We start from the raw sequence: 11,584 nt of genomic DNA, 5'->3' as shown, positions 1-11,584 counted from the left end.
TTTCTTCATTTTAGGTGATTTATGGATGTGTTCTAATGGCTGCTCCTAACGATAGGAACAGCACATTGATGTCTGTACGTGGCTACATTCCACCTTCAAATACTACCGGCTTAAAACTCGCCTTCCGAAAGACTCCAATCTGCAGATCCATCTCGGATATGGTAACGTTTCAAGTTTTTGGGAAACCAAACGCATGCTAATCGGCATAATTTGTAATGATGAAATTGCAAAAGGAAGGCTAACGTTGGCCTTTCTCAGGCACACCCGGATATCAGAAGCACAGTTAGTTTAAAATACTTTTTTGGTGAAATTTAACTAAAAATAAATGTGGGCTCCCACCCCGAGGGTGGTTAGAAAAGTCAGCACTTGCATTGGCCGGGAATCGAACCCGGGCCTCCCGCGTGGCAGGCGAGAATTCTACCACTGAACCACCAATGCTTGGCGAGGACTCCACCTTTTCATTGTTCTTATATAGCTATAGTTACAGTGTCAGTAAATTCTGAATAAAATAATGAGAATTTGTTTTTTCCTCTGATTTTTAAAAATCCCCTCTACCTTGATCAATGTGTTTATCGTACTGAAGGAATCCAAAATAAGCTACTGTGGCAAAAAATTATTTTGAACAGAAGGCATTTGTGTTCCTGAAATCTCTATCTACCTAAAAGCAAAGCCTTTCAAAAGCACCCAGTTGTCATAATCCATCCCCTAGAGCAACTGTCTTCTTTTCTGGGAGAGAAGTTGTTGCAGGGAAGAAAAATAAATTTCCTTCTACCATCTAACTTCTTGGCTGGGACCCCTGTGACAAAAACTGGGTTAACAAGAGAAAGACAAGCAGACGTTGACTAACACGTACACGACGTGTGCACATGGAGAGACCCAGGAATGCTGAGCAGCAGTGCGTGAGGGGGCCACCCCCGAATAAGCCTCTCTGGGCTGAGAAGTTCTGAAAGAAGCTGCCATGTCGAAAGCCCTCTCGGGGAGACGTGTGAGGACCTCTGCTCCAGCGTAGGGACCCGATTTTCTGCTCCCTCGGGAGAGCAGACTTCCAGACTTCCGGGGTGAGCGGGGCCACGTGGCGACTCGCCGCGGCTGCCGCGACTCGGTGCCCCAGCCTGGGCGGCTCGCGCAGCGGATTTGGTTTCTCACACTTCTGGAGGCTGGAGGTCCGCGATCAACCCTGTCGGCGGGGTGTCGGTGGCTGTCCTGTCCTCGTGTGTGCCTTCGCGCGGTCTCTGTGTCCTGATCTCTTTCCACAAGGGCGCCAGCCATTTTGGACCGGGGCCCACCCATACGACCTCGCTGCACAGTACTTAGCTTTTGAAAAGCCCCATCTCCGAAGACAGTCCCAGCCTGGGGTCGCGGGGGCTGGGAGGGGAGGACGACAGAACTCGGCTCCTAGCAGGCGGTTTGCCGATGAAGCTCCTGCTGACGGTCCCCGAGCCTGGCACGGGGCGGGGACGCGGCCGGCGGGGACAGCCTGGCTGCCTCTCTGCCCTCCCAGTCCGCCGGTTCAGGAGTCAGCTTTCTCGGGCCTGACAAGTCAGCGAACTCCCCAGATTACAAAATGTCGTTGCTGTCATCTCCTCTCCCGAACTTCTTGTCCTACTTGAATTTGCGTTTTAGAGTTGTTTTCAGTGGGTTTTCTGGAGCGCGCAGAAGTAAATTCTTGTGCCCGACCTTGGCCGGGAGCCGCGGCGCCCGAGGCACGCGAAGCGGCCCGTTCTGCCTGCGCCTCCGCCTTCGGCCCTCGGCTCAGGAGCCCCTGCCTCGCTGCGGCCTTTTCCCCGACTCCCACCCGAAGACAAAGCCCTGGGTCATCCGTCGTTGAGCACCGTGTCCCCCTCCCGGGACCTCCGTTGTAGCTTTACAGTGTTTTTATTTTCGGCCGTTGCGTTCAGCTGGATTCCCGTCGGAACGTAAGGTTGGGGAGGCGTCGGAAATGCCTTGGTTCACACCCCAATTCCATTCTATTGCTGCAGCCGCTGCTCCGAGATTATTTTTTTCAACGAATTTTCTATACACACCGAGCTCCTCGCGGGAGGACCACGTGGCCTAATGGATAAGGCGTCTGACTTCGGATCAGAAGATTGAGGGTTCGAATCCCTTCGTGGTTGGCCGCCCCGCTCTATTTAGCACACCGCAGACGTTAACCTACGACTTCACTCTCTTTTCTGGGTGAGGAGAGCCGGCTTCTGTTCCACACCCTTCCTTCGTTTTGTTTCTGTCTTCTCCAAGCGTCCGTCTGTCTCCATAGTATCAGCACGCGGTCCGTCCTCCCTGCCTGGTCCGCACACCAGCCGCAGCGGCCCGGGCCTCCCCAGAAATGCAACGTTCCCCGCCAGGCCGCCCCCCAAGTCAGGGCCCCGGGGGCGAGGCCTGGGAGGCCGGGTTCCCACCAGCCCCGCGAGCGAGTGCGAACCACGTGCAGCTCCGGCTGCCGCCGCCTCCCAAGTCCTTCCCGCCCGCTGCACGGCGGTGCGGACACCCCCCGCACTGCGAGCGACGCCGCGGGGGCGCGGTGCAGCGGTCAGGGAAACCCCCCCCGGGAAAGACCGCGGCGGAGACGGCGGGGGAGGGGAGTCCTCGCCCACACAAGTGGAGGAATGGTAGAATTAGAAAGTCACCACCTGCAATCCCCAGAAAAGCAACGGACCCTGGCCGAGCGCTTTCGCGACCTTGAAACCCTTAGGGAAAGACGGTCCGGAAGCAACATGTGCGTGATGTCAAAGTACCAACCCAAGATCGCTTGTCAATTGCAAAGGGACGAAGAAAGAGCCCGGAGGCACCGCTCTCTCTCCGCTGTCAGGAAGCGCTGGGTCAAGTCCACGATTCAAGCCCAACACTTTCAACCCGAACCAAAGGGATCGAACTGGGCATTTAGACTGAACTTCTAGTTTCGTGTAGAAGAATAAATTTAAAGTTGCCACGAGGAAACAGTGAGACAAATCCAGAATGTGGGATATTCTGCACCTGGCTTGGACTCTCTAAAAAGCCAACATGAAAACAACAGCAACGGCAATAAAAAGTTGAAAGACGGCTCTAAACTAGAAGGGACTAAGGAAACATTACGACCAAATGCAGTGAATGAAGAACTTACATTGGATCCCTGTTGGAAAAACTGGCTCCAAAAAACATATTAGAGACGTTTAATTAAGGACCGGATATTAGCTATTTTTATAAAGAACTGCTAGATTTTTAAAATTGTGATAATGGTATTTTGGTTGTGTAAGACGTGTGTTTAGGTGATAAGACTAATATGGCGAAGTGTTAACTGTTGAATCTGGGTGGCAGGTACACAGATAATTCTCTATTCTTCCAACTTCTTTATATGTTTGAAATTTTTCATAATAAAAGTTTGGGGGGGTTGTTTTTGTTTTTGTTTTTTTAAAAACTTGGCAGAAGCTGTCCTATTTAAACAAAGGCCCTGAAGGAAGAGCACAGGGCTCCAAGGAGACAGGCAGGGTCACACGAGGAAACCAGGCCACATGAAGAAAGGCTGACCCTTCTTGCCTCTGGAATCCCAGGCTCCCTGAGTGTCCAGAAAGGAAGCTGAGAAGATAGGTAGATGCCTCCTATGGCATTTGCGATCGTCCCTGTAGGCCACAGAGTACCTGTGAAGAGGGGAAGGGATGCAGTCAGATCTGCATTCTCACATGAATGCACCAGTTGGTGCTGCCATAGCCCCATCCACATAATCTGCCCTAAACCACATCTCTGCCGTTACCTCTCATCACCGGCCCGGCCCGTACCTCCAAAAAGCAATGGCACAACTTTCTGCAGCTCGTGCATTTAATGCACCTCGTGCATTTATTGAGTACCCACTTACTCAGCCAGAGGTCACGAAGGCAGAACTGGAAGCTTCCTTCATGAAGCTTGGAGCCCAGTGAATGACTCTCCAGGCGACCACCTGAGATGTTGATGGCCAGGATCTAGCGTCCCTTCTGTAGGCTACTGCTGCACACTGGTCCTCTCACTTGTCATGCTCAACTATAAATGTCCACTTGTGTAATCATTTACTCCAGAAACCCTTCAAACGGGCGACCAGCAAATGTGCAGCACCTAGCAAATTGCTTGACGCATAACGGTGCTCAGAATAAAATGTTCGAAAGAATAAAGAAATAAATGAATCCACTCAGGAGTAAGGGACCGGAGGTCAAAAGACTTCCAAGAAGTTGTTGCAATAACTGCTGTGAGAAACTCTGAGAACCTGGTCTAAGAAAACGGGCCTGAGGCTTGGGAGGAAAAGCCAGATTTGACAAAGAATTAGGAGGTTGAATTGAAGGCCAGGTGACCTCTGGGTTGTGGGGAGAGGTTTTCGAGAGGAAGAAGGTTAGACAGTTATAAGTCTTTGGTTTGGGGATCTGAGTGCTCCTGTCAAAAATGCAGGTCATCGGAGGAGGCACAAGTTTGATGGACAAGGATGAAGCATTTGTTTGGAGATGTATCGTTTTTGAGACGCCCACGGACATGCAAAAAGAATTAACTAGGACAATCGTATATTCTAAAACTCAGAAGAGAGGTCTCGGTTGGAGATAATTTTCAATCCGTCGGCACGTAAGCAATGGTTTACGAGTCGAGCCCTGTCCCTCTGTTCATAGAATGGAACTACTGACGAAATATAGAACCCCTCGCTTGCACACTAATGCACCCACACACGCACACGGCCTGAGAGTGTAGTAACGGTTGTGCAGTTTCCAAAATGTGGAGACCCTGGGGTTCTTGCTTTGCAGGTGGTCTTTGCAAACGTTTTAAAACCATTATCCACAGAATGTCAGATACAGTTCTTTTTCTCTTTCTGAAAAAAGTCCCCATGCAGTGAAGTGGATCTGATCCTCAGAAATATTTTCTGCTCTCCTGTTTCATTTTAAAATACACTTGCTGCTGCTTTAAACTATTTTGAGCTTTACAGAGAGACAGGAAATGGGCTTCCCTGTAGAACATGTTGATACATCCCCATTTGCTGAATTTAAAATGATGTGACTATAACAACTGACATTTCTTGAGCACTTAGTATAGTCCAGGCACTGGATCAGGTGTCTGAAGATGTAAGATGTCTGTCCGGGACATCAGATTATTTATTGAGGATCAATTTCCTACGCAAGCAAAAATATGAGAACTTTTAAAATTATTGCAACATATGGCTGATTTATTTTCTAGAAAAGACCCAAAGAGGCATTTTCAGTTTACCACGTGCTAGAACGGAAGCTGGTCGATTCCTCTGCGGTTTCGCCTACTGCCAAATCCTGAAGCAGCGTAGAGCGAATGATATATGGTAACTTGAAGGACATCGAAGCCACCCAGCATCGGTAGTCGTGGCCGAGTGGTTAAGGCGATGGACTAGAAATCCATTGGGGTCTCCCCGCGCAGGTTCGAATCCTGCCGACTACGGTGGCAGGTTTTTTGGTTTTGTTTTTGTTTTTTTTGTTGTTGTTTTTTTATGTATTCAGCTCTTCTCTGCCCATGTAGAAAGCGTACTGCATGCAAAAACAAACAACAACAACAACAAAAAACAAACGGGGAACCAATAGATCTTCTGCCTCAGTTCAGTATTCATATTTAGAGCAACAGAGCTTATTAAGCTACTTTCTCTACAGTTCCCACCAGACAGATGGGTGGGCCAGTGGCGCAATGGATAACGCGTCTGACTACGGATCAGAAGATTCCAGGTTCGACTCCTGGCTGGCTCGTTATTTTGGTTATGCCCCTTGAGATTTCTATAATTTCCCCTTTTTCCCAGGATTCCGTATTATGTGTTTTCAAATATTTTTAAAATTTATTTTATATTTTTACACAAAATGGAAAAAATGTTAATAATATAGTCTCCAGCTATATAGTTCACTGCTCTTCTACATACATAAATTTTCTCTAAATAACACAGCTAAACTGTTTTCAAGACTGACCAAACGTCAAGATAGTCTCTCTCTCTCTCTCTCTCTCTCTCTCTCTCTCTACTCTGTTTGTATAAATTATAGGTTCACAGCAAAACTGAGAGGAAGGTACCCATGTATAGCCTCTCCCATTATCAACATCCCCCACCAGGGTGGGACATCTATTACAATTGATGATCCTGCATAGACGCATCATTACGCAAAGTTCAGAGTTTTTATTCAAGTTCACCCTTGGTGTTGTACATTATGCGGGTTTGGATGAATGTATAATGACATGGATCCATCGTTATGGTAATCCGCAGAGCACTTTCACTGCAGAAAAATATCTGTGCTCCACCTGTTCTTGTTCCCTGCCCCCTCATCCCTGGCAACCACTGACCGGTTTACTGCCTCCATAGTTTTGTCTATAATGTGTATCCTTTCAGATTGGCTTCTTTCATTTATTCATATTCATTTAAATTTCCTTCAGGTCTTTTCGTGATTTGGTAGCTCATTTCTTTATATGATGAGTAATATTCCGTTGTCTGGAAGTACCAGTTTGTTTATCCTTTCATCTACTGAAGATCATTCGGCGGCTTCTAAGTTTTGGTCATTAATTATGAATAAAGTTGCTAATAACATCTGTGTGCAGGTTTTGTGTGGCCATAAGTTTCAAGTACTTTGGGCAAGTATTCAGCTCTTCTCAGGGAGTGCAGCTACATGATAGGGTAAGAATATGTTTAGTTTTGTAAGAAACCACCAGCAATGAATGACAGTTCCCATTGCTCCACATCCTTGTCAGCTTTTGGTGTTGTCAGTGTTCTGGATTTTCGTCATGCTAATATGTGGGTACTGGAATCTCACTGTGGTTTTGATTTGTATTTCTAATGTGGAAGATTTTTTTTCTTATACTTAAAAAAAAAAAAATGGGCCAAAGACTTAGACACCTCACAAAAGAAGATATACACATAGCAGATAGCAAATTTTGTTAGGTTTTTATTTCTAGCCTTTTTGCATATGCATAATTTAAAGCATCAAACATTTCACAAGATTTTTAACAAAAACCAAGAGTCTTCTCTTTGTTTCCTGTGGAACTTCATATTAAAGCAAATCCATTTGAGAGGGATAAATAGAAGGCCTAGCAGAGGATGGTTTCGATCCATCGACCTCTGGGTTATGGGCCCAGCACGCTTCCGCTGCGCCACTCTGCTACGGACAGTTTCACTACCGTAGCTAGTATGCAGCTTTTCTATAGTTTGAGGGAGTTTGGGGCATCGCTTTACAAAATGTTCTTTTTTTCAGAGCAGTAATCTGTCTTTCGTGATACGATGGCCATGAGCCTAAACTCACTCCTAAAAACTGGGTTAATGAGAAATGGGGGAAGACTGTCTAGCGTTCATTCCCTGTAGTCTCAGTTTGGCAGAAACAAACAACAGCAACGACAAAACTATTTTCAGGTTTTCCGCTTGGCATGGAAAGGCTGACCCAGGTGTGCCGCAGGTGAGCCAGACTCGTCTGAGAAGGTCCAGGAAGCTTCTGAAGGTTAGAGAGAGACGTGGCGGAAGAGAGTGGCCTCCAGCAGAGAAGTGAGGGTGAAGGCCGAGAGGGCTGGGAATATGGACGAGCTGATGAAAAGTGAAATTTAGAACGTCTATGAAAAAAAAGAGTAAAAACATCCCCGTGGGCCCAGGAATAACAGTATTGTACAGTCCTCTGTATACCTGCCTCCATAAATTTATTTACGTTTCTTGAGGCGCTTCGAGGGCATCCAAGGTCGGAGAAAGCAGGAAAGGCATCTTTTTCTGCCTCTACGTCCTTTCATTTCACAAACCAGTCAGTGAACTCCGGGGGGCGGGGGGAGGGCGACACTAAACAAAAAACAGCTGACCCCGACGTGATTTGAACACGCAACCTTCTGATCTGGAGTCAGACGCGCTACCGTTGCGCCACGAGGTCCACTGGGACGCGCCTTCCTTTTCTTTATATTTTAACCTGTTCTATGGGATTAATTCTCAGTACTAGAGGATCACGCAGCTGGATATGAATGACTGGCTGCCTCATTCAATCAATCCTTGATTTTCTCTGCCTCCGAATTGCTTCTATCTTCACTTTCTATTCTATTCCATTCCTGTTCTTACCTAGTTTTCTCCATATAACAAAAATAGATGTTTAGGGGACTTCTGTTGTTTGTGTCGGTTGCTTAGGAATGGAGTGAGGGAGGTTAGGGACCTTGGCGAAGGATGCGTTTGTTGGAAGCGGGCCGCCTGGAAGGTGAGATAAACGGGACTTTCAGAAAATGAACGACGAAGGGTTTGGGAGCGTCTGCAGCCGCTCAGAGAGGAATGATTCTGCAGATCTGGTGCTGCCAGAGAATTCAGGGTGACCAGCTGTTGCCTGAAAACTGAAATTTATACTTTCCTCACCCATGAAATAGGTATAACAATAGTCCCTGTCTCATAGATTTGCTATGAGTTTATATATGAATGTGCTCTAAACGCGTTTATATGTATGTGTTTAGAAGGATGCCTACCTGACACACAGTGAATTCTCAATAAATGTTGGTGTAATTACTATCACTACAAAGTCTGCTGAAATGCTGAAATGTATGTGCACACATCACCAGCATGGTTCGGCACAGATTGTGGTAAAACTTAACATTTTTCAATTGTTAGTTTCTTCCATAGATTTAGAGTTAAGTGTTACCAAACAAAATTAAATGAATTGGGTTATTACAGACGTTAGTATTTTTTTTTTTAATGAAGAAAACAAAACAAAAAACAGTAAAAGTGGCTATCATCTCAGGTTGCAGCTAAAGTCAGACAGAATATCGACCATATATATAGGGCTGGAGATAAACCCGAACATTAACATCAACTCAAATCGGCTACTGGGATTAAAGACTCAGTGACGCACTAACTCAAGAAGTTTCTTTAATCATTTGTTTTAGTTGGTATTTGATGATAATTCACAGCACAGCACAGCTGGTTACTGTCTGGTTGTTTATAATCAATTGCCGCTAATACTGAAGCAAGTCTGGATAACACTTTAAAAATTAGCTTGTTATTCAGTCTCAATAAGGAGTTCCTGGAGTATCTCGATGCTCAAGTGGCTTCCCTCACTGTTCGCCTTGTTTCACGGTCGACGCAACCCTTTCTTTCCCAGAGCTGCAGACCCGTGATCCCAGCCCAAGCAGACTCGGTCTTGCTAATTACCCTGTTCCACTCTGAGCCTCAGGCAAGAGACTGCTCAGAACCCCTCAAAACCTGGGTCTTAGCACCAAGTCACCCTTACTGGTTATTTTGACCTTGGATCGTGGTTCTGATGCCTGGCTTTGTCTGTGTCCCTGCTTCTACCTGGGAGACCAATGAAAGCCGGAACTTTTAACACAAAAGCCACAGACTGGAAACAAGGGGTGGGGGCGAGTTCCGGGATGTACCTCTACGGCAAGCACGGAAGCCCAAAAGCCTTACCTCGTCTGGGCGCGAACGTGCGTAAACCCGGTTTTCCTAGTGGCCTCCTAGCTCCACTGAGGCGCCCCTGGTACTAGTGATGATGTTTGGTTCACAGTAAACGTCACCGGGAACAAAAAAGTACAAGAAAACGCTTTCCTCTAGCCCAGGGATCTGGAACCTTTTTCTGTAAAGGGCGGGATATGATATATTCTTGGCTTTGCGGACCATGAGATCTCCATGCTAAGTAGCCTTGTAGAAAGGGCCTGCAGAAATGACCGACTCCGCCCCAGGACTCTCCAGCTCACGTTTTCCCATAGCTCCCTCCCCCACCTCAAGGACTCCCCAGCTCACATCTGTTGATTCATGCCTTGCCAGCCAACTAATGTTCTTATCTCTGTAGCTGTGTCGGAATAACAAGGCTGTGCAAAAGTGCTTGTTACGTCACAATTAGAGCTCAGCCTTTGGATAGGAATCCGCTGAGCGGCTGCCGGCATCAGTAAGTGCTGCTCCCTGCTTATAGCCTAGGAGGAGTCCCGTCTCTCTAGTGAAGAATCCTGTAATGGGGTTGATAACGCCAAGGTCGCGGGTTCCGCAAAACAAACGACCTGTAAGACCAGTGGTCCGAAAATTCTTCCCCCTTTGCAGCCCCCCACCCCAAGCTCCCCCTCCCCATCCTGAGAAAGGAGGTACATGTAAAACCTCAGACAAAGGAATCACGCGCCCCTTGCATGGACACTGTAAAGGTATATAAATTGTAATAAATTAAACCAGACTGAGCTCGTGCATGGAGTTGTTAACCCCACGCCTTCCGCCGGCCTAATAAATTCTCCTTCCTCTAACAAAGTGGTCTGAGCGTCCGAATTCCTCCGTCGGGTGTTCCTTCCCGAAACAAGGCCGAAACAAGGGCAGAGACTGGACCAGTCCCTCCCTTGCCGCCCTCTGAAGGAACCAACCGGGCCTGGCTGAGACCTTGATCTCGGACTTCCGGCCTCCAGAAGTGAGCTGATGGTTTTCTGTTGTTTAAGCCACCCAGTTTGGGGCACTCTGTGACGTCCTAGGAAACTAATATACACCTGTACAATGATTTGACATAGATGTGTGGTTTGTAGTGAGATACAGAGAGAGAAAGAAAGAAAGAGGTAGGTAAGAAACATCAGCCCATGTATTTATCGTTTTCATCAGAAAACTCTCAGCTCTGCCTCATGCTCAAAAGAAAAGGTTCTTACAGAGTTAATATGAAGAGAAATAAGTGAATTTTTAGCTTTCAAAATTATTTTTAAAATCTATATAAAAAGTATAATTTGAAAGTAAATTTTTGAGTCTCGAAATCATGTCTTTTGGATAACAAAAGCAGAGCCCCACAGGACTTGGTACATAATGTTTATGCCATAAGACAATACTCATAGAACAACATTTCTCCACCTGCAGGTCCTAGGCCATTAATGGGTTATGAAATCAATATATTGCGTAGTGACCAACATTTTTTTAATCAAATAGAACAGAATGGAACCATAAAAGTAAACAGTATATATGCATTTGAACGCGTGTCTTGCGTTACAATATAAAACGTATTTCTTACTTTGGGTTACAGTAAGAGAGAGAGAGAGAGAGAGAGATTGCATTAAACAAAGATGTGGGAACCAGGCGGGACGCAGCGTTAGAGTGTGGGGGAGCTGAGGCCGAATCCCAGGGTGGAGGTGAGAGGTGGACACCGTTTCCGAGGCACCGACGTGCAGTGTTGTGCAGCTGCCACCAGGGGGCGGAGAAGCCTCAAGATTATCCTCTGAGACGTCAAGAAGACGCGGTAGGAAGCCGGAGAGGGAGGGGAGGAGAGCTGGAGCACAGACCTTGCGTAGCAGAGACCTGAGGAGCTGACCGGAACCCGACCTCTGGTCCGCCAAGCGCAGGCGAGCGCACCCGGACCAGTTGCACCCCAGTCTCCCTGCAGACCCTGGAGGAAAGTAAATGCTGATATAATCCCCCGAGATGTTTGGCGTTTTGAGGCTTGATTGCAATAGAAACCTGTCTGATACGCGTACGCCCGGTACAGAGTAAATGTCGTTGCTATTGCAGTATGCAAATGTGAAACAGATAAAGGCCTTGCCGGGGGATAGGTTGTACAGTCAGCAGGCTGTGGCGTCGGAAACTGAGTACCGAGAGGAGACTGGATCACCTGAGGTCAGACCTCTCAAGTTCCACAGACTGGCCTCAGGGACAACCCCCTTTTGAAAAATGCAGAAATCGGGTTTAAACATACGTGCTCCT

At 47.1% G+C, this 11,584-nt stretch overlaps 1 long non-coding RNA gene and 6 other non-coding genes across 7 annotated transcripts; 3 read left to right on the top strand and 4 right to left on the bottom strand.

Moving 5' to 3' along the window:
• Positions 1-367: 367 nt before the first annotated feature.
• TRNAG-GCC (transfer RNA glycine (anticodon GCC)) lies at positions 368-438 on the bottom strand. Its single transcript has one exon. It is a non-coding gene; the product is annotated as a tRNA-Gly (tRNA).
• A 1,603-nt stretch (positions 439-2,041) lies between these two features.
• On the top strand, positions 2,042-2,114 carry TRNAR-UCG (transfer RNA arginine (anticodon UCG)). The gene has a single exon. It is a non-coding gene; the product is annotated as a tRNA-Arg (tRNA).
• A 3,192-nt stretch (positions 2,115-5,306) lies between these two features.
• TRNAS-AGA (transfer RNA serine (anticodon AGA)) lies at positions 5,307-5,388 on the top strand. Its single transcript has one exon. It is a non-coding gene; the product is annotated as a tRNA-Ser (tRNA).
• Positions 5,389-5,614: 226 nt separating this feature from the next.
• TRNAR-ACG (transfer RNA arginine (anticodon ACG)) lies at positions 5,615-5,687 on the top strand. The gene has a single exon. It is a non-coding gene; the product is annotated as a tRNA-Arg (tRNA).
• A 1,160-nt stretch (positions 5,688-6,847) lies between these two features.
• Positions 6,848-9,639, bottom strand: LOC120606206 (uncharacterized). The gene is made up of 2 exons (XR_005653845.1): positions 9,338-9,639; positions 6,848-7,492 (listed from the first exon to the last, which is right to left on the bottom strand). It is a non-coding gene; the product is annotated as an uncharacterized LOC120606206 (long non-coding RNA).
• TRNAM-CAU (transfer RNA methionine (anticodon CAU)) lies at positions 7,007-7,078 on the bottom strand. The gene has a single exon. It is a non-coding gene; the product is annotated as a tRNA-Met (tRNA).
• Positions 7,752-7,823, bottom strand: TRNAW-CCA (transfer RNA tryptophan (anticodon CCA)). Its single transcript has one exon. It is a non-coding gene; the product is annotated as a tRNA-Trp (tRNA).
• Positions 9,640-11,584: the final 1,945 nt, after the last annotated feature.

The sequence above is a fragment of the Pteropus medius genome, unplaced genomic scaffold (genome assembly GCF_902729225.1).
Source record: "Pteropus medius unplaced genomic scaffold, Ma_sr-lr_union100, whole genome shotgun sequence".
In the NCBI taxonomy this organism is placed as follows: domain Eukaryota; kingdom Metazoa; phylum Chordata; class Mammalia; order Chiroptera; family Pteropodidae; genus Pteropus; species Pteropus medius.
Note: the sequence above shows the minus strand (reverse complement) of the source record. Positions and strands in the feature narration are given on the sequence as shown.